General features: G+C 37.1%; 1 long non-coding RNA gene across 2 annotated transcripts in view; it reads left to right on the top strand.

The window, feature by feature from the left end:
- The first annotated feature begins 1,414 nt into the window (after nucleotides 1–1,414).
- LOC105492441 (uncharacterized) overlaps nucleotides 1,415–26,489 on the top strand; it is a 64,217-nt gene continuing 39,142 nt past the window's right edge. For both annotated transcript variants that reach the window (XR_011609494.1, XR_011609495.1), the window contains exons 1-2: nucleotides 1,415–1,634; nucleotides 4,443–4,498. This is a non-coding gene — a long non-coding RNA (uncharacterized lncRNA). The remainder of the gene's footprint in view (nucleotides 1,635–4,442; nucleotides 4,499–26,489) is intronic.

The raw sequence follows: 26,489 nt of genomic DNA on the forward strand, positions 1-26,489 counted from the left end.
TTTAGTTCTTCTTTGGTATTTGTTGTAAATATTGTCATGCGTGTCCATACAGAAGACCACCTAAACAGGCTCTGTGTAAGCAACAAGGCTGTTTATTCACTTGGGTGCAAGTGGACTGAGTCTGAAAAGAGAGTCAGCGAAGGGAGATAGGAGAGGGACAGCTTTATAGGACCGGGGTAGGCAGTGGAAAGTTAAAGTTAAAGGTGGTTCTCTGTTGTCAGCAGGGGAGGGGATCACAATGTGTATGGTGGAGAGGTCATGAGACTCATTGTCCAGGAGAAGAAGGTCACAGGGTCGATTCATCAGTTAGGGTAGGGCAGGAACACGTCCTAGTGGTGGAATGTCATAAGGTGGGTTAATCAGTTAAGGCAGAAACTGGTTGTTTCACTTCTTTTTTGGTTTTTTGACTCCTCTAGACTTCTTGGCTCCTGCAGGCCATCAGGATATATATGTGCAGGTCACAGGGGTTACAATGGCTCAACTTCAGTTCAGAGACCTGACAAATATTAGCTTATTAAATATCCTGCAGTCCCGACCCACGGGATAGTCAGAGCAGGCCCTGGAAGAGGGGGTGGGAATTTGGGGAACAAGAGACACGAGAAATGGAGACAAGACAGTGCTCTGATCAAGTCTCGTTTAATGCCGGTAATGCAGTGCCTTATATACACTTGGAGGGGAAGGGGTTGGGCCAGAGGCGGAGATGATCTCATCGCAGAGGGCGTGACCAAGTAGGTATTGGTTTCTCTGGTCGAACGTCATGTTGCACCTGCGCTGTCAGTTGGTAATTTTCCCGGGCACGGGATGGTGCCTGTGCTACAAAGTAACAATTTTCGCGGCCGCGGGGGGGGGAAAAACAAGTGAAGAAGCAGCAGGAAGAGCGCCATCTATTATGTGGTATTGATACAAAAGAGAAACAACAAATCTAGGGAGGAGGTAGAAGGTGGAAAGGAATAGAGCTCGGGCGTTTAATCATTAATTATTATTTGCTATGGCCGGGGCGCGCAGCTCCGGACACTGCAGTGATAAAAATCTGTTTTGCTTTACTTAGCTCTGAATTAACAAGAACGCTCTGACTACAGGCACCTCTGTTTTCCCCTGTGCAATATTTACTAACATTCTGTGGAATTAGAGTTCCTTCGAACACGTTTTAGGAAACAGTAGCCAGAAATATTTTAACAGCCTCATAATCAATATCTATCTCTTTTTTTTCTCCTTCCTCAAACAGTTACTTACACTATTGCCAAGGTTGTCTTCCTCAAAGAATTCAGATTATAGAATTTATGCCATGTATTCACACACACAGACACACACACACAATTTCAAATCAAACACACAAAAACAAGAAATCCAAGGTCTACCATTTTGTAGTAAATTCTAATGCATCATCAGAGCCTTTTAGGCTTTTTTTTTTTCTGTCAAAAAGGTTTCTTCAGTTTTATGAACTATTGTTTTCTTCATCTTAACTCCGTGACATGGTATTATCTACCATTCCCACCAAGCCACCAGAGCACACCCTTGATGTTGGTTACTATGGTATTACTCTCTTCTACCTCTGCCTTTAGAGACTCCGTGTACTCTGCTAGAATCCAGGCCGAGAACTTCCATGAATTCATTCTTGATCCCCACCACCTTAGGTAAGCACTCCCTCTCCTCTGCTTCCATTGTCTGTGCCACTGATTCTTCTCATAGTCTATGGCACTGATTAATTTCAGCTCACACATGTTGGAGAAGAAGGTAATTGTCACTAAGAAAAAATTTTCTTTGATGACTTTTTAAGACAAGTCAGTTGAAGTTCCCAATTAAACAAGACAAGTGGTTGAGGAGATTATTGCAGCCTATGATTTAGCATATCTAGATTTTTTTCCTATGATCCTATCTTCCAGATATGAATTGTTGAATAACCAAAGATGAAAAGAAATTATCCAAGAATGAAGTACTATAAAGAACTATACAGTAGTATAAAGAACTCTTCTTGGTCCTTTCTTGAAGAATGCAACACATCCCGCATCACTCATTGATACTCTCATTCTCTTTTTCTGTTGGCCCCTTGAAGGGTAAGGTGCTTGAGCTAGCAGCATGGTGCCCGGGCTTCACCATCTGTCTTGTGTGACAGTCCCCATCCTGGGGCATCAAGGCCACTTAGTTGACTAATGATCCTTAGATATGGATCCTGCCTCTAGGGTAATATAGAATATCATCTTCCCTGGGGAGTGTGATTTGTCTCCCTTTCCATTTCCAGATAACAAAAGTAATCAAACCTCTCATTGGTAAAATAAAGATGGGTTATATTCAATCTTAAAATAAGATACGATAAGATCGGAGTGTAATCAGTATTAGCTCTGGTGGTGTCAAGTTCCTGATTGGCCAGTCAGGTCTGTTGGTCTCTCAGGAAGCTTCTTTTCTGTCATTGCTGTGTCATGGCCCTCCTGTTCAGCCTCTGTTCAGAAAACAGCCAGGAAATACATCCAAGTTCAGACACCTTCCAGCAAGACTGTAGGTTAAGGATGACTGTGCATACAGTCACGTCCAAGTGTCAAGGAGAAGCCAGCTTTGTGAGGTAAGAGTGACTTCTGTCACTCAGCTATCAGATATTTCCTTCTCATAAAGGGGACATATCTGAAAATATTTAGTTTATAAAAAGTGTAAGGTAAAGTTCATTGAGTACCTAGTTATATCAGTGCGGGCACAAGAGGCAGAAGAAGAAAGACGAGCTCAAAGAAGTTACCTAATTTCCTCAAGATCACAGAACTAGCCCCTGTCAAAGTGGAGCATGGGATCCAGGTGTGTGGCTCCAAAGTCTGTGCCCGTAACGGTGGTCCTCTTCAAGACCACTGGGAGTTCAGGCAAGAAGGACAGGTGCTCCAAAGTGTGCCGTTGGACTGAAAATTCAGCAAGAATTTTTGAGTAAATAAAATCAAATATTTTCTTGAAAGTTGGCTAAATGCAACTTCCCTGTGTGATTTAGTTAGATACATGATTTTGCTTGAGTTGCTGTACATTATACTACCCAAGTGGGGGGAAAAAGTCTGAGTTTGAAATGCCAGTGCCTGTTTCAATGTAAATTCTCCATATGTTCAGTAAAGTATATTGACTTCCAAGTAATAGTGTACTTTTGACTTGATATTTATTGACTCATGACTACTAGGGACTTATTGATTGTTTTCAGTAAATATTCTGTGAAATGTTTTCTCACTTAGCTAAAAAGATAGCTTAGCCTTCAGCAAGATTTTTTGTTTTCCTTTTCAAGTAGAAAAAAATTTGGTCCTGTTGCCCATTCTCAAAATTGATCTGAAACCATTCATTTTAAGTGTTTATAATCTAAAGACCTAAGGGGGAAAACATTATTAAAAAACCAATATTGCCAATTTAGAAAGAAATATAATATTTATTTCTACCACATTAATATAAATACAAAACTATTCTTAATATTATCCCAAATATGTAAAATTAGCAACTAAAAGTAATTGTAAAAATATATTAAAAATGGATCAGACCTTCATATTCATGAAGATTATTCTCTGATTAGTTTTCAAATTAATACAAAAGAAAAAAAAACATTTAGATAGGTTGTTGTTTGGTCCCAAGGAGGTATTTCCATTAAGAGCTTTTGTTTATTTTGTTTCTCTTGATATACACCATGAACCAACTTCAAAACTTTCATTCATACTGTACCACTTGCTAAATCACTTTATTTTCCAAAAAGAAATAAGGCTTTTTCCCTTACACATTTATAAGAATTACAATTACTCTGTTTCTGACATTGAATGGACCAAAAACACATTCTCCTATTGAAATAAGCATGTTGGGATATTGGCCAGTGTCCAGGACAGAAAATTGTTTTCCCATGTGGCAGCTTAATTGTAATTCACATCCCAGGAAAATCGCAACTACCAAATCAAACTAATTTTGTTATTTTATCCAAGTAGTTAAAATTATGTTAATTAAAATTTTAAGTATCTTCTCTACAACAATATGTTAATAGTAGCTATCCAGAGATACTGGGATGATGGATAAAATATTTTTTTTCTTTCTGCTATTGTTCTGAGCTTTCAATTTTCCTTAATTGTCAGTAGACTTAAATAAGGTCACTTTAAAATAAACATAAGTTAAAAAAAAAAAAAACTAGGACCTTCCATTTTACTTTAGGGGACATCAAATAGATTTTTCAGTATGGTTTATTTATGCATATATCATTGCATTTTATATAATCTTTATATATACCATTGCATTAGAAACAGATATTTTACATATATTCCATAACTGCTTTAGACATGGAGTGCAGCCTGTAAAGTGTAGTTACAGCTTCTGATGAGCAGGAATCTAAAATTAGCACCCCTATTACCATCAAAAAGGGATTTTGTAGGGGTTATTTGCAAACTTCTCTGTGCCCCATTTTGTGTACTCAATTCCTTGTCTTTCTGCTCTTCTGCTCTCTGTTATAGAAACTACATTTCCCAGGATTCTTTGCCAACTGACTTGCCATGAGATTCAGCCAATGGTAGGTACTGATGATGATTTGAAATCTGGAGGAGGGCCACCATGTAGGAGCATGTTTCCTTCCCTCTCTGCCTCTGCTTGTGTCTTCTGGAGAAGAACTTGTCTGTCCTCTACTATGTACCAGGACTTGCTCTAATCATGTTGAAGTCCAGCTTCCATTAGCTGACCCTGGCTCCTAGTTTCCAACAGCACTGTCTCCTCTTCTGCTTCCTCCATTTTGGGGTGCGGTAGTTTCCTGTTTGGGTCATTGCTAAGTTCCTGTTGGCTTTCTCTGGTCTTCTATCACCATATGACCATTTTTTCTGCATTAAATGTATTCTGTTCCAAGTATGTAGATTGGTTTCCTTTTTCTGACGAGATCCAGGCACATACAGTGGTCATTTTTGTCATATTCCATGGCCACCATAGAGATTGTGTCATCGCCACTTTCTTCTAAATGTATGAAGCAAGAGCATATTCCATGTGTGCACTGATTATTTTAAGTCTACCACTTACTGAGCAGCCACTGTGCACCAGGTATTATAAGGACGCCATCCAGCCTATTTCTCTTCAGCCTCACTGCAAGACACAGTTGTCCTCATTCTCTTTATTCCAGACATGTTGGTTTTCTTTCAGGTCACCAAAATAACACATTTGTTTCTACTCAATGCCTTTGCACATGCTATATCCTGTGTGGCGTGAAGGAATGGTTCCCAGTCCCAGAAATGATCCTCACTTATTCTTTATGTCTCAAGTTAAACTTTTACATCTCTAGGAAGGTTTTCCTGACCCTAGACTGTTAATGTTTTCCTGCTGTACACTGTCATTTTACCATGTACTTTCCCCCTTGTAGTAGTTTCAAAATTAATTAAATAATTTACTGTATAGTTTGTATTTTAATGTCTCATTATATGTGTTAAGATGTATGATCAATCGCTGGGTGTGGTGGTTCACACCTGTAATCCCAACACATTGAGAGGCCAAGGCGGGTGGATCACCTGAGGTCAGGAGATAAAGACCAGCCTGGCTGACTTTAGTAGAGACAGGTGAAACCCTGTCTCTACTAAAAACACAAAAATTAGCTGGGCGTGGTGGCATGTGCCTGTAGTCCCAGCTACTTTGGAGGCTGAGGGCTGAAGCAGAACAATCACTTGAATCCAGGAGGCAGAGGTTGCAGTGAGCCAAGATGGTGCCATTGCACTCCAGCCTGGGTGACAACAGTGAAACCCTGTCTCAAAAATATATATATGATGGCCAGGACCAAATTCACTTAATTCACCTCTGTGTCCCCAGTAGCTGTGTTGATTCTTACACACACAAACATTTGTGCTTCATATTTGGTGAATAAATTATTTCATTGTCTTCTCAGTGTCCTTTTAAGATGGAAATTATCTTCTTTATATAATTGTATTCAATTCTTTCTACAGTATATTGAATAAGCTGCTACCTCACATGGACCATTTTAAATGCTGAAAGATACAGTAATGATCAAGACAGAAGTCTTTTCTTCACACAATCACATCAACACAATCAACATCCTAGTTAGGACTTGTGCAGTAAACAAGTGAATGCGTAATATGTCAGATGATAAGTGATATTGAAAACAAGTCAGGAAGAGGGAATATAGTTTGCCATATGAAGGCTAAGTTGGTTAGCCATATGAAGGCTAAGGTCAGAGCAGGAAGGTTGCAAAAACCTCCTTGATACTGTGATGTGTAAGCTGAGAACTGAAGAAGCTGAGACGGTAAACCAAGTGGATAGAAGAGAGAAAATAATTTCAGAAAGAGGAAACTGCATCAGTTTTAGAGACAGGGAAGCTAAAATTCTGAGAGGTGAGGCTAATTTCCTGATAGTGTAAGAAGTCTCCATCTGCAACCAAGTCCACATGACCTTAGGCCTGCACACTAGCCAGTGCGTTATCAACATCTTCAAATTGTAGTATGTGGGATATAAAATCATTGAAAATTTCACTACAACCCACATCAAATTGAACCATTCAGTTAGGATCAATATATTCCTACTCACCATGCCAACCATAGTTTACAAGAGAAACAGCAGGTGGACACAATATTAAGAATAGAATTCGGCTTCTGATTTTAGGCCAGTTTGACTAAAAATGTTATTTTGTAGGTGTGTGTTAGCAGTGGGTTAGGACACCATCACTGGTAAAGCAAAGCTCTGGGCAATATACTTCAGAGAACCACTGAATTTTGTACTGTTTCAGAGCTGTGGTCAGACTCTCACAATTTATCTGAAAGGAGCCAACAGAGTGTGTGGTGTTGGATGCAAGAACATCTGCAGTGATGTGAAAACAACTTAAAACTCATATGTCACCTTCGTGCACACAGCCATTATCAAGACTCAGAATGATCCTTTTGAAGCCTTGACTAGTGAAAAGCTGATGTTTAGTTCTGTCTTTTAAGTTAGCTGTGGCGTTTCTCAAAATTATTTTTATGTGTTAAGAACCACTAATGAAGACAGATGAATACAACGGTCTGTGTAGGAACTCACAATGACAGCTCATGTCAGATTGTCCAATTGTAGAGTTCTTTTGGTCAGAGATGGCTTACCATTGCCATGGTTACTACCTCTGTGCATGTCCTTCCCTCTGTTGTCCTTGAGCCCTGAGATTAAAATAAAACATTCAACTTCAGTGATGAAGTTGCAGGTGGGTAGGGATTTGGAGTTTTCTAAGCTTGGGTTCTAATTCTAGGTCCAGCAGGGACTAATTACCAAAGATTTCTCCCTCCTGACCCCACCAGTAAACATACAGGAGTTTGTATTAGTAAACTTCAAAGCTTCACACAAAATTATCGATAGTCCACATTAAGTATACTAATATTATCTGACATGTATTAGATCTGAGGAAAAGGCTGATATATTGTGTATGCTGTCTGATTATAATTGACATTGTTTAGGAGAAGCAGCTTGGTAGAGGACAAAATCACAAGAAACTGGAACCAAGAAAGCTGAGTTATGTCTTGGCTATTCCAATGACTAGTACTGTGCCTAGGGCCACATAATGTAACCTGTGGGGCTTACTTATTTATTTATTTTTGATCAGCAGTTAGAAAGTTAGAGGAGAAGAATCCAAGTTCCATAATTGAAGAAAAACAAATGTATGGGTTCTCTAACTTACATGATCTATGTACTTGTATATGTTGGCATCCAGCATTTACAGGAAAATGGAACCGGAAGCACTTGAGAAGATGCTTTTAATGGAAGTGGAATAGACTTCCATTAAAAAGACACATTACATTTGGGAAAGGGCATCTGCTCTCAACCTCAAATAGCATTTGATTCCACTGTAATACTATCCAGGCTAACCAAAAAGATTGCTGATACTTCCTCAGGTAGCCAAGAATGCTGGAGTTTTTTCTCTCTAATATTTGATAAAGCAAGAAGTAAAAATTATATAAAACATTAAGATCAATAAAATAAGAGCAAGATCTTTTCAAAACAATAATTAAAAATCGAATGGAAGGGCTGGGTGCAGTGACTTGCGCCTGTAATCCCAATACTTTAGGAGGCCAGTGTAGGAGGATCACTTAAAGCCAAGAGGTCCAGACTAGCCTGGACTACAAAGCAAGACTCCACTCCATCTCTACAAAATGAAAGTAGAAAAGCTGGTTGTGGTGGCCTAAGCCTGTGGTCCTAGCTACTTGGGAGGCTGAGGTGGGAGGATTGCTTTAGCTTAGGAGGTCAAAGCCATGAGGGCGCCACTGCACTCCAACCTGGGTGATAGAACAAAATCCTGTCTCAAATGTAAAAAAAAAAAAAAAAGAAAAATTAATGGAGTTTTGTCTTCCCAGTTTTCACAAAAAATTTCTAACTTTTATAACCCTGTCTGTATTAATAAGTCTGGAAACATCAGGTGCATTTATGACTACTTGCTTGAGGGTAAATAGCACTTTACCTATTCTGTTTCTCTGCATTGTTGTTACACAGGTCGTTTGTCAGACTTATAGATACTTTTGTATTTTTCAATTATTCTCTCTTCTTGTAAGCACTTTATTGCCTTTCTGATGATTACCTGCCCCCTCCCCATAATTTTATCTTTCAATGAAAAGTGGAGAAAACAATGCACAACATTATGTCGATTCTTCAAGAATCTCATAAACTGTAGAAATTGATACCGTCCCTTTAAAATTTCTCTCCTTTTACTTGGAAGACTGTACATCCCTTGATTTGTAATTTTAAATACACAAGAAATTTCAAATCTTTATATTTGCCCTTTTTTACTTTTGAACAGTAGCTTAGCTTATGTTCTGGAAAATGAATGTTCATTAATGTTTGCCTTTCTTTTCTCCTCAGTAGCATTGATAATGGTGACTTTAATGTGACAATGAAACTTTAATGTGATTTATGACATATCACTGACAAAGTATTGATATGCCTAATATGGAAAAATAATCTTCTAAAAAGAGAGGGAGGAATATGATAAAATATACTAGTTTTTCTATAGAAAATGGGTTAGAGATATGAACATATATTTTGCAGAAAAAGGCCAATTTCCTTTAATCATATGAAAACTTTCTCAAACTGGGATATAATGAGATAAAGGAAAACTTGGAAGGCAGTGATATATCATTTCTTATCTAACACTTCGGCAAAATCCAAAAGTTGACAATATGCATTGTTGTGGAGACTGTGGGGAAATAGTGTCTGTGGAAACGTAAAAAATGATACAATACCTAGGGAGTGGAATGTTGCGATATATATCAAACTTACATGGGCATTTACCCTTTAATTTAAGCAATTTACATTCTAAGAATCTATTGCAAGACATATGCAAAAGAAATGTGTGCACATGTAGCTTATTTGTATTATCAAAAATTGAAACAACCCAAATGTCCACTCTTAGGAGACTGAATAAATTCTGATAGATCTATCTACAAACAGGAATGGGGAATGCTTCTATATGTTATTGTGAGTAAGGTCCTGAATATAATATAAGGCAAAAGAAAGCAAAGTGGAGAAAAATTTATTCTTTTCTGTAAATATATAAAATAGTTAACTAATGTTTAATTGTGTATGTACATGCCACATACAAGGACACACGCAACACATGCCTACATTTATAAGAAAAACAATGAAAGCGTAAACCATAAAATTGAACAGAAGGCTGCTTTTGTGGGCAAGACGGCAAAAGGGTAGAGGAGACAGGAATGGAAGTTAGACAGTCCTGAATATATAGCATTTTATAGATTTGACTTTGTAAGCATGACAATATTTTAGATAATTATAAAGTAAATCCCAATGAATAAGAAGATGAAGACAAAGACATTTACATGTGTGTCCAGTTGATGATACTATTAAATGAAGAAGAATCATTTCAAAGTATGTGAAACCCAATAATATCCCCATCTTACTAGTGGATTATACCACAAAGAAAAAGAGAATTGCAAAATAAAATAAAACGCAACTCCAGGTATTTTAGTTGCTGCATCGTAATGTTGAAGGTGATGCTGGCATTATTATCCTGAGACCATTGAGTATGTAATATGGGATAAAGCAATGACTAATTTTCTTGTATCATTAAGGATGAAGATAAAAAATAAAAAGAAATGAGGTCACCCAAGCTAAGTAAACAAAATATAGTCCTAAATTTGAATTGGAAGTACCAAAATGACCTTGTGAGAATTTTATTTCTAAAAAGAAACACATATTTTCTACCTATTTCACAAAACAGTCTATGAAGAAATACCAAGCCAGGGAAAATGAACAACTCTAGCACATAATGTGTGCTCTTAAATGTTCTTTTCTACTAAAAGAAACCAAAACTCCTTGCAGAAATGGCTGAGTTGAAAAAATAAAAGATGAATTCAGAAGCTCTAGTTTGACTAGATAACAAGAAAGCGATCAGAGACTAATAACATTTTATTAACATATCTCAATTATAAATTTTAAAAAGAATACCACTGACTGTATATGAGACAACTTGAGCGTCGATGACAAATACTGGAAATAATTGATGCACATTCAATGTAATTAAATCCAGGAATTCATTCAGAGGATACCAGGAAAATACATTCTAAGTTTTAAAAGTTGATATATAAAGAAATAAAAAACTGTACTCTTCCTTTCCAACATGTACTATCCTTCAAGATGTCCAAATAATGGATAGAGTTTTTCCTATTAAAGTGTTCAAACTAATACGAAAAAGAGTGACAAAAGTTAGGTGTCATTTTTAACCCCTAACAAATTGAAGAATCTTGATAGTGATCGTTAATAGCTGCCAGCATCACTTCCAAGAAAGTCAACTAGACAGTCTGTGTTTCTGAGGAAAATAAACAACCCACCTGTAAAGCATTTTTGCCAAAAGCTCTAGAAGCTCTACAAAATGTAAAAACGAATGTGCAGGAATACTAGAAACAGAACATGTGAAATGAGACCAGCAGGAAGACTAGAAACTTGGCAAGATAAATATCTGGTTTCTTTTACAAACAGTTGCAAGGAAAAAGTAAAAACAGATCAACAATAGATCAATAATTCAAATGGAACTTAAGAGACACATCAGCCAGCTGCTATGTGTTTGAAACCCAAATTTAAATAAGCCAACTTAAAAATACATATATCCAGTGAAATTTAAATACTATCTAAATCCCTGCTGATATTAAAAATGTATTGCTAGTTTATAGATTTGATCCTGATAATATGGATATTTTAAAAGAAAAATCTTTCTTAGCTTCTAATAATTCACGCTGTGTTTACAGATAAAATAATGTGATCTGAGGTTTTCTTCCGAATAACCAAAATTGGAAGAAGTGGGTGGTGGTATGAATAAAACAAGACTGGTGATAACTTGAAATTCTGGATGTTATCTATGGGTATCTGGGGGTTTATACTATTTTTGCTGTTTATATGTCTGAAATAGTGTATAATAAAAAAGCACAATGAAAGTATTTATTGCATCACTGCTTAACACTTTGACCTTTCTCAAATATGGATGAAATAATTAGCTGATGAAGTGGTGTTATGAAGAACCCCCCCAAAAATGATTCCCAGAATAAAGATGTTTACTTACCAGCTAGCCACGTATGATCCACCTTTTCTTCTTACACGATTATGACTTTTGTATCTTGGAGTCCATTGTTACAGTATAAATTCTACCCCAAGAGAATCAAAAGCACTAATAATCACAACTTTGTGAGAATTATACCACCAGAGAGCTTGCTTATTGTAATAGCTAAGAAAGGATGCCATGATGGATTTAAATTTTTCCTTGTAACACTTAACTTCCAGGAGTTAGATGCTATTCTAATCAGTTTAAGTTGGAAGGGGTTTAATATAGGGTATAACATTGTCTACAGAGGGTTAGGAAAGTTAAAAAAAGAAGTAGTGTAAATTGAATTTCTAAGTATTACTTCCAAAGCCACGCAACAAACCTGGGCTGCCAAGGTGACCACTGCCTATTCTATGATGAGAAAAGCTTATGCCATCTGGATGTCACTACATTTGGGATACTCTAATGCCCCAGTCAGGAAGCCAGTTCCGGGACTCTGAACCACACCTGTTACGAAATGCATCAGAAAAAAAATAACCGCAAGTGTATCCGATGGGCCAGATTTAAATCAAATTTGGATTTCTAGTTAAATAGGTCTGCGAAATATAGTTTTGGCTCTCTCGCCATCTTATTCCTAGAAGTCACATTTGATAGAGGATAGGACCAAAGTGAGACACCAATCAACCACATTCAGCAGAAGGATAGTGTTCTCAGTACACATTTCTTCATCATCACTCTCTGCACCCTCTCTTGCTCTCTCTACAAAAAGAATCCAGCCTCAACCTGATTCTTCTCTCACCTCATGGCACTTGCAATTGCATAAAATAAGATTTATCTTATTCCAACTACTTGTACAAAATGTACAGAAAGAAAGTAATTTTTTTAAAATTTAGCTGAGGAGTTAATCATCAGCACCAGAATCAACAGGAGATTATTTTCCAGACCTCCCATGTGGCGTCTGTGATCATGTCTTTCTGCACAGGCCACCAGCCCCAGCCTCTACTTCTGCCAGTCTCTTGGACTTCCTGTGCCTTCACCCTCAAGGTTGTATGGAAAATAGTGTTGCAAAGTAGCTCAACCTTTTGATCCCGATGTGAATTTTTACATTTCCCATTCTGCATTTGGCCTATTGTGGTTCATTTCCTTGTTTCTTGTAGGTGTCTGCCATTCTCCAGTTCAGATTCTGTACTGACCCGCGTTTCACATCCTCGTGGTTAATCCAGAATCTGCTGTTCCATTCAGTAGCTACAGAAGGACAGAATGAAAAGCCAGCACAGTGAGGTTGCCTAAAGGGAACATGAGGCTCCAGGAAGCACATATGGACTTGTGAGACTGGGGTCTCAGGCAAGGAGGAGGCCCATAGAACAGAGAGACTGGGCAGCAGTAGAAACCACACTCCAAAAATGTTGCTCAGAAGTGGCACTATTTTGCTGCAGAAAAGCTTTTTCTAAATAGAAAATGATACCAGACACTTGTTCTTTGAAAATAATAATAATGATAATAGAATAACAGAACACATATCAGGATAGTAATCAAGACCTGGTTCGGAAGAATATACCAGTGGAAGCAGTAGATAATGGCATCTAATTAAGACATTAATTAAAACTCATAATACTTACCTAATTAGAAAATGTAAAAGTACTATTAGAAATTTTTTCTTTTAAGATTAGCTGAAGCAGATGATTAGCAGGTGTTCTTAATGTAATTCTTATAATTAAATAGAATACCATATGCATAAAAATTAGACCTGTAAATAAGGACATTGCAATCAATCATTATTAAATGTTTGGAGAAGACGTTGGAGAACGGCTGTGGAGGTGCTGGCCCTACCACCCTGGCACCTTGCCAACTGTATAATTGCTTTCTTCTGACTCCCAAATTCTACTGTAGCTTAAATTGAACAAGCCCCATTCTTCAACCTTTTTTCTGAACTTTCCAGGGCCCCCTATGCCCTTTGGATCTCTCAGATCTCATGTTCTAAAAGGAATAACCCAAGGGAATGATTTAAATTGGAGCAGAAAGAATATAGGTTAAACAGGAAATATTACAGTGGGCACCAAGGAAGTTAGCAAGGCCCTTTAAGGCTACCCTAGAGGACAAGCTATGTTCTCATTTGCTGTAACCTAGAGGACAAGCTGTGTTCTCATTTGCTGGAGCGAGTGCAGGGTCAATGCAATCTTCAGTAGCTTCCCAGGTCTGTGTCTTCTGATTTCTAGATACTATACTTATATGTATTATGTTATGTAATAAAAGTGTTTTCATTTGTTACTCATTTTCATTCTTCTGGTCAAATTAAAGCTTCTTAAGAGTAGGCATTAATCTATCATGCTGTATTGACTGCTATATTCACAACACCAGAATGAGATTGAGAACAAAGTAGATGCTCACTAAATATTGAGTTAATGAAAGAATGAATGAATGCTACTCTGAGTTTGTGTACAAGACATGTATGCAGGTGTGTAGGTGCGTGTCCTCTGGCATTATAAATGTTTGGGTAAAGTACTGTGTGTGTAACTTTTCATAAAATCAGAACTTCTAGCATGCTGGTCAGTAGTAATACATTCATATCAAGTCTGGATTAAAACTCCATATCATGGAGATATGAAGTTTTAAATAAATGTAATTAGCCTGAGGCTGGTAATAAGATGGCTGGGCTCAGCCGTTCAATCTCTATTCTACTAGTTCCCACAAACAACCTCATACCTAAGGACCACTAACCCACAGTGCATGCATGGAATAAAAATGCACAAAGGCCAAATTTGACTTCCATGTACTGCAGACCATACGCAAGGATGATAGCACCACGAGTGCAAAAATGCACAGACATAAATACCATGCAGCTTACACTGTTAGGGCTTTTTGATAATTGGGATGGCAGGGTCCAGAGCAAAGCTCTGAGGAATGGCTGGAAAAGAGCAGGATCTAGTAGGGACAGAACCTTGGATGTCAGGGTAACAGGTTTTGTTTTACAAGGCCTCAGAACCAATCACTGATGGATATGAATTGAAATATCGACTTGTGAAATCCATTTGGAGAATGAATTCTAGGGGCCAGAGATGAGAGAGGAAGGTGGCTGGCATTGGGATAGTTCACCTTGATTCCATTTCTGAATTTCTAATATCTTCTCAGGTGTCTAATTAAATCAAAAGTACTGCCTCTCTTCTCCTTTCCACATTCTTCTTTGAGGTTTCTATATTTCCAGCAGAAGTTCTAAGCCCATTAAGGCTTTTTTTAACAAATAAAAAGATGAACTGAAAATGGATGAGAGAACCTAATCTATCAAAATCAGTAGTTTCCCTGACGGTTGCTGTAAAGGGATGGGCTGTTTTCCTGAGCCTTGGTGTGTGTTGAATAAAAGCACTGATGCCTTCACAAGAGAAAAGATATAAAAGTGTTACCTAAAGTTGTTGGGCAGCTATAAAGAAAATAAATGACTCTATTACATTGAAATGTAAGCAAACATCAACTCTAAAGCCCTGGGCAACACATGAAGCCGCCTCTATTAATAAAAGGGAGTTTGATGACATCTCCTCATATAGCAAATAAAGGAACAACTACGTCATTGTCTGGGGAAGGGGGTTTGGATGCTTGGCATTGATGTGGGATTACTGGGGTGTGGGGACGTGATCTCTCCTCTTCCTTCTTGTCACTGTTTGGCTTCCTCTGTGTCCACAGCACATAGGGACCCAGAGGGAATACAGCATCCACCCTGGGCTGGTTGGAAAAGCTTTACCCAAAACAGACCACAGTATTCCAAGAACTTCAAAGTCAAATGCCTTTCAGTACCTCTACAACATCTACTTTCGAAACTCCCTTTACTCTCTAGGAGGTGTTCATGAGTGTTTGCTATTCAACCCCAGGGATAAAGATCTCAGAGGCTACCGTGTTTAAAAACATAGATCTGGTGCTGGCTGCTTGGCGTGGAATGAAGTGGGGAAGCTATTTTCAGGTGGAAGAAGAGACAGTTCAGAGCTACCACCTGTTTTTCTCTCCTCCAATATGTGATTGGCTGATTAGAGGACCCTGGGTTGTCCTGCCCTTGGCTACCAGAGGAGGTTCAGAAGCAAGCAAGCCTGGAGTGGGCAGGAAAGCACTGTTCGGCAATGCAGAGAAGGGTTCAGCGTTTCCTGTGTGCTAGGGTAGCTGCCTTATTCTGCCATTTGAATGGATGACAACATGAGCAAACAGATTGATTGACCTTGGAGAAGAGGGGTAGAGAGAAAATTTATTCTAGGTAGCAAAAAATTAAATATCTTTTTTTTTTAATCAGACTGTGATTATAATTTATATTAACTTCATTGACCTTGGGTAACCTTTTATAGAACCTCTCAGGCTTAATTTCAAGTGCAAAATCAAAAAAAAAAATAAAACTATTGGATTCACAGGGGTTTGGGGGCATAAAATAGTAAAATGGCCTAACATATGTAATTACAGAGTATATGCTGATTGCATGTAATTAGTATTTTACCACTACTGTTATGTTTATTATTACTATTATTATTGAGAATATAAAAAGGGATCAATAGGGTTTTCATGAAAGCAAAAATAGAAAGAAGACTTCAAGGATTGTGTGTTCCAATCACCAGAGGAGCATTAGCCAGGACAATCTGCTAGGTATTTATCAAAACACACAAGCACACAACCTCCTTCGTGTATTGATTGTAACCTGCATCCACAACAAGTGGAAGTTTCAGAGCTTTGCAACTGGGTTCCTAACTACGCTCTCTTCCAAAGTCCACCAGGCATTCAGCACAGAATTGGGGTGCAGAGCAGGATCTCTGGTTGCTCATCAAAAGGAGCCGTGGATCTCTGCAGGATCACAGCAGCACCTTTGGCTGGGTCTGGTCCATACACAAAACATCACCACCACTCCATGGACCACGTTTACTTAGGACTGGTTTTGCTTAACTGACAACCAGTCCCTGTGATGTCTTCTCATTTCCATTTCTCCTAGTTGTGTTTATTCTCTCGAGGCTTGAAGCTGCCCAGTTGTTAGGTGTCCATATGATGTGCTAAATTAATTTATGCCAATAGGTCATAGTCAAATAACACCTGATTATAATGCACTGGTTTTCATTAAGGTAAAACCACTTGATGGAGAATGTAAAAGCCTCATTGGTGGTGAGTAGTGTATCTTTTTTTTTTATTTTTTTTATTATTATACTTTAAGTTCTAGGGTACCTGTGCATAACGTGCAGGTTTGTTACATATGTATACTTGTGCCATGTTGGTGTGCTGCTGCTGCACCCCTCAACTCATCATTTACATCAGGTATAACTCCCAATGCAATCCCTCCCCCCTCCCCCCGCCCCAGTGTGTGATATTCCCCTTCCCAAGTCCAAGTGATCTCATTGTTCAGTTCCCACCTATGAGTGAGAACATGCGGTGTTTGGTTTTCTGTTCTTGCGATAGTTTGCTGAGAATGATGGTTTCCAGCTGCATCCATGTCCCTACAAAGGACACAAACTCATCCTTTTTTGTAGCTGCATAGTATTCCATGGTGTATATGTGCCACATTTTCTTAATCCAGTCTGTCACTGATGGACATTTGGGTTGATTCCAAGTCTTTGCTATTGTGAATAGTGCTGCAATAAACATACATGTCCATGTGTCTTTATAGCAGCATGATTTATAAACCTTTGGGTATATACCCAGTAATGGGATGGCTGGGTCATATGGTACTTCTAGTTCTAGATGCTTGAGGAATCACCACACTGTTTTCCATAATGGTTGAACTAGTTTACAATCCCACCAACAGTGTAAAAGTGTTCCTATTTCTCCACATCCTCTCCAGCACCTGTTGTTTCCTGACTTTTTAATGATCGCCATTCTAACTGGTGTGAGATGGTATCTCATTGTGGTTTTGATTTGCATTTCTCTGATGGCCAGTGATGATGACCATTTTTTCATGTGTCTGTTGGCTATATGAATGTCTTCTTTTGAGAAATGTCTGTTCATATCCTTTGCCCACTTTTTGATGGGGTTGTTTGTTTTTTTCTTGTAAATTTGTTTGAGTTCTTTGTAGATTCTGGATATTAGCCCTTTGTCAGTGAGTAGATTGCAAAAATTTTCTCCCATTCTGTAGCTTGCCTCTTCACTCTCATGGTAGTTTCTTTTGCTGTGCAGAAGCTTTATTTAGATCCCATTTGTCAATTTTGGCTTTTTTTGCCGTTGCTTTTGGTGTTTTAGACATGAAGTCCTTGTTCATGCCTATGTCCTGAATGGTATTACCTAGGTCTAGGATTTTTATGGTATTAGGTCTAACATTTAAGTCTCTAATCCACCTTGAATTAATTTTCATATAAGGAGTAAGGAAAGGATTCAGTTTCAGCTTTCTATTTATGGCTAGCCATTTTTCCTAGCACCATTTATTAAATCGGGAATCCTTTCCCCATTTCTTGTTTTTCTCAGGTTTGTCAAAGATCAGATGACTGTAGATGTGTGGTATTATTTCTGAGGACTTGGTTCTGTTCCATTGGTCTATATCTCTGTTTTGGTACCAGTACCATGCTGTTTTGGTTACTGTAGCCTTGTAGTATAGTTTGAAGTCAGGTGGCGTGATGCCTCCAGCTTTGTTCTTCTGACTTAGGATTGTCTTGGCAATGTGGGCTCTTTTTTGTGTATTCTTAAAAGATTGATGAGTTGCTATTGTTGAGGCAGTGAGATCCTGGAATGCCTGGCTACTTTCTCTACAGGATCATCAAGGTAATACCCATATAGCCCCAAGCCTGAGAGGCCTGATTAGCTGTCTCTTCTTCCCCATCAGGACCCTGGCTGAGACTCTCTGGTGTAAGCCCTGTTTGCCTTTGCTCTTCCACGTGGTGGGTCCATTGCCTGCAGGAAGAACCTCACTCCTTCTTGCCTCTCTGCAGCCAGCACAGGGAGTCTGCTGCCTAGGACAGTGGGCAACTGTAGCCCTTACCCTTTGACCTCTTTCATCTTTCTTCTCTTCTAAGTTTCAGAAGGACAGAGACAACATTAATGATTGCTTTCTGTTTACTTGTACATTGGGAATATAGCTGTCAGTGGAAATGCTCACTTATTTGTAGCAAAAAGGAGCTGATTTTAACACTTGGAGCTATGATGTTAGATACACAGGAAGGAAATTCATCTAGGAACCCTGATGGGGAGCAGACTTTGGGATCCTTCTAATTACCAAGTCCAGACTGCTGGTATTAAGGTGTGCACGTGGACAGGGAAGGTTGAAGAGGCAAGTCCTGCCTGTAACCAGGAGCCTGAGGTCTTGGCTCCACCTCACATGTCTTCAGAGTTTGGAAACTATTAGCAAGATTGTTCTTAGCGGCTTCGTTTGCTGTCTGTCCTCACGAGATTACAGGGGAGAAGGGAGATTAATAGGGTAGAATCCAGGTCTTCTTGCCCCCCTCTCTTTGATATCAAAGATACCATCAGAACCTAACCTCTAGTCTTAACAACTGCTGCTATGGATCACTTGTGCCATGTATGTACTGGACCAATCCTTCTCCTGAGGCTCCTAACATGGAAAAGGATAGGCCCTGGTCCTGAAGGAGGCCAAGTTGACAAGGTTATCAAAATTGAGTGGCTGGGAAGGGCATGGTATATCCCATTGGTGGGACAAATTCAGTCTTCATGAAGCCAAGTTCATCTATGGAGGAGTAGGAGAAGAGAAAAGGGAAGAAAATCACATAAACTGAGTGCTTACTAAGCATCAGGCATCAGTTACTTTCAAACATAATAGTTTAGTCTGACGGCAAACCTAGAGAGTAGAAATTTTCTTTAAAGCAAAATATTCTGTATTTAATTATAGATTTGCCTGCATTTGTAAGAAATAATACAAACAGATTCACATGTATCTATTAGCCAATTCCCCCAATAGTAACAATTTGCAAACGTATACCACCACTGCCACAAAACCGGGATATGAACACGGATACAGTCAAGATACAGAGGAAGTCCATCACCACACCATCCCTCAAGGTGACCATTTACAGCCACACGCACCACCCTCACGATCCACCCTCTCCTTAACACTTGCAGCAAATAATCCATTCTCCATTTTCACAATTTTGTCATTTTCCTTTTGTATAACATTTTAAGAATGCTGTATAAATTGAATTAGACAGTTTTTCATGTTTTAGGGATTAACTTTTTAAATTTAGTATAATTCTCTAGAGAGTCATTCAAATTGTTGACTATCAATAGCTCATTCCTTTTTGTTTCTGCATAGTATTCCACACTATAGATACATCACAATTTATTTAACCATTCACTTGTTAAAAGAATATATAATTTCCAGTTTTAGACTCTTACAACAAATAGAGCTACTGTGAATATTTGTGTACAAGCTTTTGTGTGTATGTTCATAAGTACCCACTTATGGGTACTTATAAAATACCAGTACTGGGATAAACACTCAAGAGTACAATGACTGGGTTATGTGATAGGCAGGTAGCTGCATAGTTTGTTAGTTTGTTTTGTAAATGCCAAGCTGTTTTCTAAAGTGGCTGTACCATTTTACATTACCATAGAAATGTATGAGTTCTTCCATTTCTCTGAATACACACCAGCATTGGTATTGTCTCTCTCTCTATATATCTTTATTTATGTCTACCATATATCTTTATTTTTTATTTCATTTATTCTTATAAGCATTTCATGTGGTTTAAGTCATATTTCTCTAATGGCTAATGATGTTGAACATATTTCATATGTTTTTCTGAGATCCATAATTCTCTTTGCTGAATATTTTGCCTATTCTAACTGGATGTTTTGAGAGATATTTATAAATTATAGATACTGGTTTTCGGCTAGATATGTGATTTGCAAATATTTTTGCCAAGTCTGTAGCATTTCATTCTCTTAGAGTATTTCACACAACAAAATTTCGATAAATTTTTAATTCTGATAAAACTCAAAGCATCAACTTTTTTTCCTACTTCTGTTGCCAAGTCTAAAAATTATTTGCCTTGCTCAGATTCCTGAACATTCTGTTTTATTTTTCTCTAAAAGTTATACACTTTTATATTCTACAGTTAAGTCCATGATCCATTTTTTGTTAGTTTTTGTACAAGGTATGACGTTTAGGCAGAGGTTCATTTTCTAGGTCTACAGAATTGCTTCAGCACCACGGGTTGAAAAGGCTCCACTTCCTTTATTAAATTGCTTTTGTACTTTTGTCTAAAATCAAAATTTACTTGAGCAAATTTGAAAGGGTTTATTTCTGGGTTCTCATACTGTTGAGCTGTTCAATGTGTACATCCTTTTGCCAGTAGCACACATTTTTAATTACTCTAGCCACGCGATATTCTTCCCATTGAATTTTTCATTTTCAAAATCATTCTATTTTAATTCCTTTGTCTTTATATATAAATTTAAAAATAAGTTGGTCTATATCTGCAAAATATCTTGTTGCAATTGTGATAGAATTGCATTAAACCTGTACCAGTTTTAGGAGAATTGGCATCCGCCTTTGCTCTGTTGTGTTGTCCAGTTCTGAACAAAAAAAAATGATTTCTCCATTTATTTTGATCTTTTGATTTATTTCATCACTGTGTTGCAGTTTTCAGGATACATGTCGTATACATCTTCCATTACATTTTAATCTAAGTATTTAATTTTTATCAATTATAACTATATTCTATTTTTAATTTCCCTGTTCATGTGTTATTTTGTATATTGTATATAATAACAATTGAATTTGTTTATCTTGCATACTGATACCCTACTGTAATTACTTTTTCATTTGAGGATATGTTTTTAATTTGGGAATTTTCTGTGTGTCATCTGCAATTAGGAAGAGTTGTACATCTTCTTTCTCTACCTTTATGCCTTTTCTTTTCTTTTCCTTTTCTTTTTTCAACTTTTTGTACTAGTTACACCTTCTAGTACTATGTGAATTAATAGTCATGAGAGCAGACATCCTTTCCTTGTTTCCAAAATTGTGAGAAAAGTATTTCATCTTAAACCATTAAGCATAAGATTAGGCTTTTTAAAAATTTTGTTTTGTTTTTTGTTTTGTTTTGTTTTGTTTTGGAGATACCATTCATCAGGCTAAGAAGCGTCTACTCTACACTCTATTGCCACTTTTCTGGGAGTTTTTGTCACAAATAGCTACTGAATTATGTGAAATTCTTTTTGTGCATCGATTAATAATATCATGTCTTTTTTCTTCTTTAGGTTGTTACTATGGTTGGTTACATTGATTTTCAAATATTTAACCAGGCATGCATTCTTGGAACCAATCCCATTTGGTAATGGTGTCTAATTCTTTTTACTAATTGCTTAATTCTTTTTGTTAATATTTTAAATAATGTTTGCTTCTAGCCTTATGAGGACATTGGTCTCAACCTTTCCTTATTTTTTCTCTTTTATTTCTCCCTGTATTTTTCATTGGAATATAAAAGTAATATAAGCTTCATAAATAAATTGAAAATTCTTTTATCCTCTTTAATTTTCTGGAAGTGAATCTGTAGAGTTAATATTAATTATTTAAATGTTTGGTAGAATTCTATAGTAGCATTGCCTGAACCTGAATTTTTAGGGTAGGAGTTTTTAAATTACAAGTTAAATTCAGTATTAGTTACAGGACTATTCAAAACATCTATTTTATATTGAGTGGGTTGTAGTAGTTTGTGCTTTTGAAAAATTGGTCTATGTATCTAAATTGTCAAATGTATGTGTATAGATATGTTTATACTAATTCCTAATCCCTTATTTTCTTTTGATATCTGCAGAATTTATAATGATGTCCCTGTTTTATTTCTGATACTGGTAATTTGTGCCTTTCTCTTTTTTTCTTTGTCAGTCTTGCAACAGGTTTGTCAATTTTATTAATCTTCTCTCACAATCAGCTTTTTAAGTGGGCTTTTTACATTATTTTTCATTTTCAAATTTTTTTTTGTTCTTTACCGTATTATTTCCGTCCTTATTGTGTGGGGCTTATTTTTCCTTTCTCTTTTTAAAAATAAGTCTTCAATGTGAGAGCTCAGGTTATTTGTTTGAGTTCTTTCCCGTATTCTGATAAAGTATTTAGTGTTACACATTTCCTTTTCTGCACTGCTTAACTGAGTCATACAGATTTTGATCTGATGGCTTTTTTCACCTTTAACCTGTTCAATGTACATTTTAGTTTCCCTTAATATATCTTCTTTTATGCAAGAATTATGTTTTTTAAATGTCATTTGGTTTTCAAATATTTGGGTTTTCTCTTATTGATTTTTGGTTTGATCCCCTTGTTCTAACAGAACACACTCTGTATGATTTCAATGTTTTTAAGTTTGTTTGTTTTGAGGCCCAGAATATTGTCTATCTTCATTTGTGTTCTGTGAATGCTTGAAAAGGGAAGTTATTCTGTAGTTTGGAGTGGAGCATTCTATAAATGTTAAATAGCTCTTGTTGGTGGATTGTGTTTTTATATATATGTGCTGATTTTCTGATTGTTCGATCTATTATTGGGAAAGGAGAATTGAACAATTATAATGGTGAATTTGTCTGTTTCTTTGTTCAGTTGCATCGTATTTTATTTCACACATAGTTATATTTTTTAGTGTGTACAAATTTAGGATTGCAAAACAAGGAAACAGAAATAAAAATAATATTTAGAATTGCCATATGTTCAATCCTTCCTGCCAATAACTCTCTTTTACTTGGTGTGTTAAGACTACATTTAATGTAACTATTGATATATTAATTCTTAAGTCTGCCATTTTTATTTGTTTTCTCTTTGTTCTTTTTATTTTCCTTTTATCTTTTTCTCCCTGTAGGTTATTTGAACTTTTTTTTAGAATTCCACTCTATTTATGTATAGATTTTTAGTTTTTCCAGTGTGTCTCTTTGTATCAGTTTTTAGTGGCTTCTTTCAAATGTGTGTGTGTACATATATGTATATGTATACATATAAAGAAGAAAAAGGACATATACGTATATGCATATATATGTATACGTATACATATATACATATGTGTGTGTGTGTGTATATATATATACAAAGTTGAACCTTGAACAACATTGGGGTTTGGGGCACCAATCCCCTGTGCAGTCTAAGTCCACATATAACTTTTTGACTCCCCAGAAACTTAACTGTGAAGAGCTTACTGATGACCAGAAGCCTTACCTGTAACATAAACAGTCAACACATACTTGTTGTGTTATATGTATGATGTACTGTACTTTTGCAATAAAGTAAGTTAGAGAAAAGAAAATGTTATTTAAAAAAACATAAGGAAGAGAAAATATATTTAATATTCATTATGTGGAAGTAGATCATCATAAAAGTCTTCATCCTCACATTGAGTAGGATGGGGAGGAGGATGAAGAGGAGGGGAAGGTATTTTTGGCTCAGAGGGGGCCGAGGAGGTAGAGGTGAGAGAAGTAGCAGGGGAGACAGGAGACACAGGCACGCTCAGTGTGACTTTATGGAAATACACCATAATGTCTGCCTGAATGTTTTGCTATTTTACTGTCCTAAAAATGTTTCCACACAGTACCAATCATTTTATTTTTATTTATTTAATTTTGGGGGGGGGACAGCATCTCACTCTGTTGCTCAGGCTAGAATGCAGTGGTGCAGTCTCGGCTCTCTGCAACCTCTGCCTCCTGGGTTCAAGTGATTCTCCTGCCTCAGCCTCTCAAGTAGCTGGAACTTCAGGCACATGCCACCACGCCTGGCTAATTTTTTGTACTTTTAGTAGAGACAGGGTTTCACCATGCTCGCCAGGATGGTCTCGATCTCCTGACCTCGTGATCCACCCACCTCCGTCTCCCAAAGTGCTGGGATTACAGGAGTGAGCCACCGTGCCAGGTCTACCGTACCAATCTTTCTTCTATCACTTGCTTTAGTTTCAGTGCCCATGTCATAGAAGGGTCCACGTAGTAAAAGAAATCAAAAGCCAAATAAGCAGAAGCATTCTGAAAGATTATCTGGTGTCAGTTTGTTTTCCAGCACTGTTTCCTCTGTCTTGTTCCTCATCGTCTGGCACAGGTTCAGAAGCATTCATTTCCATTTTGTCATCTTCTGTTAATTCCTCTGTTGTGTCCCTATTATGTCCTGAGTTTATCTGATCCATATCTTGAAACTGTTCATTTTTCTCCTTCTACCTTTTTTTTTTTTTTTTTGCTGTGTCCACAATCCCTTTCATCTTTCATGATCTTCTTGATTGGCCCTGTCGTAAAAACTGTGAAGTCATGCATAACACCTGGACAGTTTTCTAAAGTGGGAATTTATTGTGTCCAGTGTACTGGATAAAACAACATTTTCTATAACAGTGATGGCATCTTCAATGGCACATTCCTTCTGGACTTTCATGATGTTCTCTCTATTGGGGTTCTCTTTCTTATTGTTGACAATCCTTTCCATAGTGTGTAGTGAGTCTTAAAGGTCCTTATGATGCCCTAATCTAGAAGCTGAATTAGAAATATGTTTGGGGGCAAGTAGATCACTTTGACGTTTTTAGTGTTAAATGTATGGGGTTCTGTGTGGCCAGCGGTATATTTAAAAGGCAGTTCCTCACTGGCAAAATAATTCCTGACCTTGGCGACAAAACCTCAGTGGAATCTATCCAAAAGATGGGGGCTTTTGTTGTCTGGGCCTTCTAGTTGTACAACCAAAAGATAGGAATCTGCTGCCAGATCTTTCCTTCAGGGCTCCAGGGTTGGCAGCTTTACAGATATAAGCACAGTAAACCAAACTACATTTATGCAAAACAGTAGAGTGAGCCTAGCCTTTCCTGCATTACGTCCTGGTGCTTGCTTCCCTTTCTAGTAAATGTCCTTTGTGGCATTTTTTTTCTTCCAGAATAGAGCACTTTCATCTGCATTAAAAACCCAATCCTTTCTCCTCAGTGACTTTCTTAATGGCATCTGGGAACTTGTGTGCTGCCTCTTGATCAGCAGAAGCTGTTTTTCCTGTTATCTTGACATTTTTAAAGCCAAATCTTTTCCTAAAATTGTCAAACCATCCTTTGCTGGCATTAAATTCTCCAGCTTTCAATTCTTCACCTCCTGTTTGCTTTAAGTTGTAATATAATGACTTTACCATTTCTTGAATCATATTAGATTCTATAAGTATGTCTTTCTTATAGCAATCCTTGGCAAGCATAAAAGCTGCATTTATAATACTAGATTAAAAAGGTATTTCACACAGGTTGTTGCAACTTCTGGCATAGCTGCTGCAAAAGCTTTATAAAGTGCTCTTTACTCTGCTTTTTAGAAGTACTTCCAGCATCAAGAGCAGCACTTTCTATGGGTTTCATGGTGTTATTCTAGATTTACAATAGGTGAGATGAAAAATATTCAAGAATTGTGAGATCGTCTTTTACTACAAAATGCAGTTTACTGGAGAGATGACCTGCTCATTTTAAGGGGATAAGGGTAACACTTGAGCTCGCCACAATAGCAAGAGGAGATGGCTATGAAATTATTACAGCACTACAGCATATACTGTAATGAATTGTATGTAGTTATGATTTAATACTACATCTTTACATTCGTTTACATTTCTCTTGACTGTGAATGGTATCATGTGCAGTCCGTGTTGGTGTGCATAAGTTTTGATAAATTTTGACTTTTTATAATATATTTGTGTATGCTTTATGCTAGTAAGTTATAAAGTATACTAGTATCTGCATATATTTTGTGCATTCATGACATACTTTTTTCTTAATTTTTTTTATATTTCTAGGCTTCTCAGCCTGTGTTTTTCCAATTGTCACAAATCTCCAAAAAATGTTTCCAGTACATTTGTTGAAAAAAGTCTGCACTAAGTAGACCCTCACAGTTTAAACTCATGCTGCACAAAAGTCAAACTGAATATATTATGTATCATTTGTATATATAATATACACACATATATATGTAGTTGTGGAATACATTATCTTAGAATTTATTGATGCCAACATCTTACTAGTTTAAGAGAAATGTAGAAACTTTACCTCCTTTTATGTCCCATGATGCTTTACATATTTACAGTATGAGAGCTTTTCTCTTTTGTAAACTACTCAGTTAAAACAAATTAATATTTTTTGCTTCTGAT

This window comes from Macaca nemestrina, chromosome 11 (assembly GCF_043159975.1).
Source record: "Macaca nemestrina isolate mMacNem1 chromosome 11, mMacNem.hap1, whole genome shotgun sequence".
NCBI lineage: Eukaryota > Metazoa > Chordata > Mammalia > Primates > Cercopithecidae > Macaca > Macaca nemestrina.